General features: G+C 37.3%; 1 long non-coding RNA gene across 1 annotated transcript in view; it reads left to right on the top strand.

The window, feature by feature from the left end:
* LOC146835087 (uncharacterized) overlaps positions 1-640 on the top strand; it is a 137,922-nt gene extending 137,282 nt beyond the window's left edge. The window contains exon 5 of the long non-coding RNA XR_014960377.1: positions 537-640. This is a non-coding gene — a long non-coding RNA (uncharacterized LOC146835087). The remainder of the gene's footprint in view (positions 1-536) is intronic.
* Positions 641-6,000: the final 5,360 nt, after the last annotated feature.

Genomic DNA, 6,000 nt, shown 5'->3' on the forward strand with positions numbered 1-6,000 from the left:
CCCAATGACAACTCAGGTAAGTCTTCATAAATTCTCCTTCCTTCAATACCCAAGTAATGCAAAAGAATAGCTTGACGCCTAAGCGGACCATAACGATCTCCACCTATGGCCAATAAATATGTGAGAAACAATTTTTTCCATTGCTTCCATGGTACAGGTGGATCGCCAGGAGAAGACAAAAAGGGTGGATGTGAAGCCATACTTTGATCACCCATGTTTGAAGAGCAATAAATAACAGACTAAAAGAACAAATCAAAATAACAACTTAATATAACAAACTAAAATAATAATTTAATATAATAAGATAAAATAATAAAACCAAATGTATGTATGTTCATCTGCATTTATAGTCTTTCTTTTCAATCCAAAATGTATATATGTTCATCTGTATTTATAGTCGTTCTTTCCATTCCAATGTGCTCCTTTGAAATTCTAGTCTTGTTTTTCTTATTGTAATATGATGTGTTTGTCCTTTCTCTATTCCCACTATTATGAGCCTTGCTTCGTGTTCTTGACTGTCCTTTCTCTGTTTCCAGTGCTGAGGACCCCCCCCTTTGCTACACAAAACGGATGTTCCTCTGCTAGCTCACTCTCGTGAAAAGGACTACTCAGAAGGAGTCACGAGGAGAGAAATCACGAGGTGAGCTCAAGCGTGTGTCGTGTTTTTTGTTGTGTAACACTGCTTTGGCACTTTTGGCAAAGGATTTCACGCTAGGAAGATCGCACGCTATCCTTCTGACAAAGGATCACACGCTGAGAAAATCGCGCGCTCAAAGATCTGTAGCACGTGTGTTCCACTCTCTTCTTCGTGCGCATCTGTACTAAAATGGCGGTTGGCCTCCCGCACATCAACAGCTTGCGTTGACGCTTGTCTACATCAATCAATAGATGGCCACTATGTTAACGAAGACTGCATTGCTAGCATACGTCTTTCTTTGTTATGAGATTTACACGGTTGTGAAAAATATTACGATGGAGGTCACGCGCATCGATAACTTGCGCCGATGTGCCTTTAAATTGTTTAATATCGCTTCACATTAATATTTATATATATATCATGCAGCCAATCCCAGTTTTCGAGTTCGAAGATCATTACGAGTTAATCCCAAGGTTAAATATCTCAAAATCAACTTTGTTTATTTAATGGAATCAAGATGAACACTTGCCTTAAATTTTCATACGAAGGTTCACTTTATCCAGGGGTGGACTTGTCGCTAAACTGTCCCCTGCACAGTTCTTGTAACTCGTCGCCAATGTAAAGATTTCACAAGATGCAATTAAGCCTTCAAAGGAGTTTATTTGTGAGCGACAATCCAGCTGAGCTCCCAGCTCAACAGCGTTTTCAATTACTCCGTCAACATTCCACATTAAGCTGACATCACACATTCCATGATGTCAGTTTAGCAATTTCTCTACACTTAATTTATACTGCCTTAATCTGTTCTTTCTAATATTTATTATTGTTAATTATGATCCTCTAATCGAATATTACCTGAGTCTGTTCTTTATATTATCCATTGTGGTTTATTTTGACACCATAATCGATTTTTGCCTTATACTATTATATTTAATATTTATTATTGTTATTTATGATGTCTGATACGAATTGTTTGCCTTAGCTTGTTATTTATATATCTCTTATTGACACCTTTGTTACCTGATTATACTTTTTCTACTCTTAAATTTTAGTATTCTCTGGATTATCTACTCTCTGATTCTATTAGAATGTTGGTATTGTAAGATTCATGTACATTTAAGTTCTGTCGCTTAATGACTTATTTATTTATTCCCGAGCGGTCTGCACTGGTAGTGCTGGCCTCTGTGGTTGTGCCTCCACGTTTTTTCTCCCCATGCAATTTGTCTATTACAGAAATCCCCTGGTGGGGTTTTTCTTTTTATATGCTCCTCTTTTCTTTGGAGCATCTTTTCTCTTTCTTCTTTTTTCTTTCACTCTTTCATCTTCTATTTCTATCTCTTTTTCCTTGGGGACTCCTGCTACGGTTAATTTTTTATGTTTTTCTTGCTGTTTATTTATTTATGTACCTGTTACCCTGTTGCATAATCTTCCCTTATCAGATGATTTTATTTGGTTGGTGTCAGGTCTTTTTATGGCTGGCCTAAATGTAATATCTCTTAATGTTCGTGGATTGAATCATCCTGTTCAGAGGTCCAAGATCCTAAACTACTGCAAAAGTTTATCTAGTGATATTGTTCTTCTTCAAGAGACTAAGATTGCCTTTAAGGAAGCTTTGCTTTTGAGGAAGGAGTGGGTTCTGGATGTTGTTTGTTCTGAAGCCGCTGGTAAAAAGAATGGGCTTGTAACCATGATTTCCAAGAATTCTGGGCTGTCTATCGTTACTGCTGAACATGATATGGATGACAGATGGATGCTCTCTCACTTGTCCAGTGGCTTAGATGATTTATTTGTTATGAATATTTATGCTTCCAACATTGATGATCAACTCTTCTGGCGTTCAATAAATAAAAAACTCTCTGAGATCCTGCAAAATGCTAGAACAATTGCTGATGGTGATTTTAACTTGCCTTTGGATCCTATTTTAGATAGGCATTCAGCCTTTAAATTTCGCCCTCCTAGGTCACATAAACAAATGCTCAATATGTGCTCATCTTTGGAGGTTACATAATCCTACGGGTCGTGATTTCACGTTTTTCTCTTCTCCACACTCTAGTTTTTCGTGCATTGATTATCTTCTTGTTGATGCTGCTCTTCTAAAACACACAAGTAATCCTATCATTCACCCAATAGTTGTTTCTGACCACGCAGCTATCTCATTTACTCTCCTCTCTCTGGCGGATAAACAAGCTCCTCGTACATGGCGTCTTAATACAGAGATTTTGGATGACAAAGATGAAGTTCAAGAACTATTGATAATTTTTTCAATGATAACGAGTCTTCAGTAAATTCCCAAATTGTTTTATGGGATTCTTTTAAATGCACGATTAGGGGCCAAATTATCAAATAAATTGTCAAAACAGAATGCTGATATCAGAGGATCATTGCAATCTTTGGGGTATAAAATCAAATGTAAAGAGAGATTATATAGAAGCTCTAATGATAAGTCTCTCTTGCAGGACATTAAAAACTTGAAATACTCTTATAACTCCATTGTTACTAAGAGAGCGCATATTGGCATACATGCTCAAAAATCTAAACACCTATTGCTTCAAAATAGAGCAGGTAATATGTTGGCTGCCACTTTAAAGTTTCAAAATACGAATGCTAAATCCACTCAGATTTCCTATATTAATGACAGCAATGGTGCTAGGAAATTCCACTCTCAAGAACTTTTGCAAGTCTTTCGAGATTTTTATGAAAAGCTCTACACCCCCAAGAATCAATGTGACTTATCGGTGTGTCAGCAATTTTTGTCCAAGGTCCCTACATATACTATTTCGCAGTCCGAGATGTCTGCTCTGGGGCAAACTATTGATTCTGAAGAGATAATTCAAGTCATTCGGACGACTCGGTCGGGGAAGGCTTCAGGGCCTGATGGTTATCCTATTGCTTTTTAGAAGACTTTCTCATCCTCAATAATGAAATATCTCAAGAGAGTTTTCATAACTTTGTATTGTCAGGCAAAGTTTCGGGGTCAGCCGCAGAGGCCACTATTGTCGTGATTCCGAAGGAAGGGAAAGATCATTATGACCCTAAAAGTTTTCGTCCAATCTCGCTTCTAAATATGGAAGCTAAGATTTTTGCTAAAATTCTGGCTAAGCATTTAGAGGATTATATCTCTCGTTTTATCCATAGCTCTCAGACTGGCTTTGTAAAAGGGAGACTTGCTAGAGATAATATCCGCACCTTCTGTCATATATTGGAGAAATCAAAGTTCTCTGTTTTTCCATCGGCTGCGATTGCTCTTGATGCCGAAAAGGCTTTTCTTGGCCTTTTTTAAAAGAAGTGCTCCAATCTCATAACTGTTGATTCTTTTTTTCAACATGATAATCTCCTTATATGTGCAACCTAAAGCTAACATCAGAGTCAATGGGGCTATGTCCTCCTTTTTTCATCTACGCCAGGGCACTAGACAGGGGTGCCCGCTTTCACCCCTTCTTTTTCTTTTGTCTATAGACTCACTCCTTCGGTTACTCAATATGAATGAGAATATCAAAGGCTTCCAACTTAAACGGCGGCATATGCAGATGATGTGCTCATCTTTTCTGAGGACATTGCTACTGCTATTCCTGCTATCTCTAATACCATTAAAGAGTTTTCACAAGTTTCAGGATATACTCTGAACAGATAAGACGGAAATGTTCCCTCTTAATGCTTCGTGCTTCCCTTCTCACAAGGGTGAGGCTGGCTTTAAATGACAGTTGACCCGAATTAAATACTTAGGTATTTGGTTTTGTAATAACCTTTTAGATACAATTCCTTATAATGAATCTCATATATTAGCTAAGGTTAAAGATCTCTTATCCTCTTGGTCTCCGAAATACATGTCCTGGTGGGGACGACTTCAAACTCTTAAGATGATGATAACCCCCATTATTAACTTCTTATCCTCCATGCTGCCTGTGAAATTCTCCTCATCCTTTTTCCGGCAGATTGATTTATTTAGGTCAAAATTTTTATGGAGTGATAAGCATGCTAGAATTGTATATAAACATCTTAGAAAACGAACTGTTTTGGGTGGATGTAATCTTCCAGATTGGAACCTGTATCAAATTGCCTTTTTATCATCTCAGGGTGCTCGTTTTTATCGGATTCTCTCCATACCCCCCCATGGCTATATATTGAACGCGAGCTGTGTACACCTCTTTCTACTCCTTCCTTTTTAACTGCTTCTAATCTGGAGTTACCTCATTCAAGACGGATTATTTCAGACACAATTAGTGCTCTAAAATATATTGATAAAAAAGTTTCCAAACCCATTCATAAATCGAGATGGTCTTCATTATGGTATAATCCTAAAATTGTTACTGATATTGATTCTGTTACGATGGCTTCCTGGGCTAGTAGAGGTCTGACATTGGTCAAACATCTTTTTGATTCCAATCATGACCCTCTTCCCTTTTCTTCGTTAGCCATCACATATAATCTTTATAATATGGATTTTTATTCCGTTTTAAAATTAAAGGTTGCTCTTTCTAGAATTGCCCTTTGTAAAGACTCGACTACTATTTCACTTTCGTCTATGTGTTCTTGTTCAGGTCATAGTGCATCGAAGATATACAAATTTTTAATCTGCGCCATCTCCCTCCCAGGCTACTATTACAAAAGATAAATGGTCACATCATTTTGAAAGTGATATTTTCAAACATATCTCACATAAGTCATGGCATTTAATTAGGAAGGTTTCATTACAGAATAAGATTGCTCCTACTCTTATGCAATCTAAATTCTTTTCTATGAATCTCCTGCATTGGACCCCTGTTAGCCTACATAAGATGAAGCTAAGAGACAATGATCTTTGTTGGAACTGCAATTTGGTCTCAGGCACTTACCAACATTTGTTTTTTGAATGTTCGTTACTACATTCCTTTTGGGATTTGATTCAGAAACATCTATCAATAATTTTTGATACTCCAGTGGAGCTCTCATTAGCTAAGATTTTATTGGGTCCATGGTCTGCAGGCACTCCTCTCCCCTTGGATGATACTGATATGCGGTTGTTAGATCTTCTCATATCCATTGCTGTTAAAAATTATTTGACAGAATGGAAATCCTTTAATCTCCTGTCCTATCATACTTGGTGGGCCTGGGTTTCGTTTCTTCGTGGGGCTCATACTTCTGTTGAAGGGACACATTGTTCTCCTTCCATCTCTAACACTATTTGGAGGTCTTTAGATAAGTATATGAAACCATCCTCTCAAGGGTTGGTGGCCCAATATCCTTTTGTCTCTACTTCTTAATTTACTTTTTCCACTGCAGCGGTTGTCCCATCTATCAGTTATAATTTATTTATCTATCTATCTATTTATTTATCTAGTCAGTTAACTATCATTTTATTTATCTATATATTGTCCCCTCTTTCC

The sequence above is a fragment of the Triturus cristatus genome, chromosome 4_2, assembly GCF_964204655.1.
Source record: "Triturus cristatus chromosome 4_2, aTriCri1.1, whole genome shotgun sequence".
In the NCBI taxonomy this organism is placed as follows: Eukaryota; Metazoa; Chordata; class Amphibia; order Caudata; family Salamandridae; genus Triturus; species Triturus cristatus.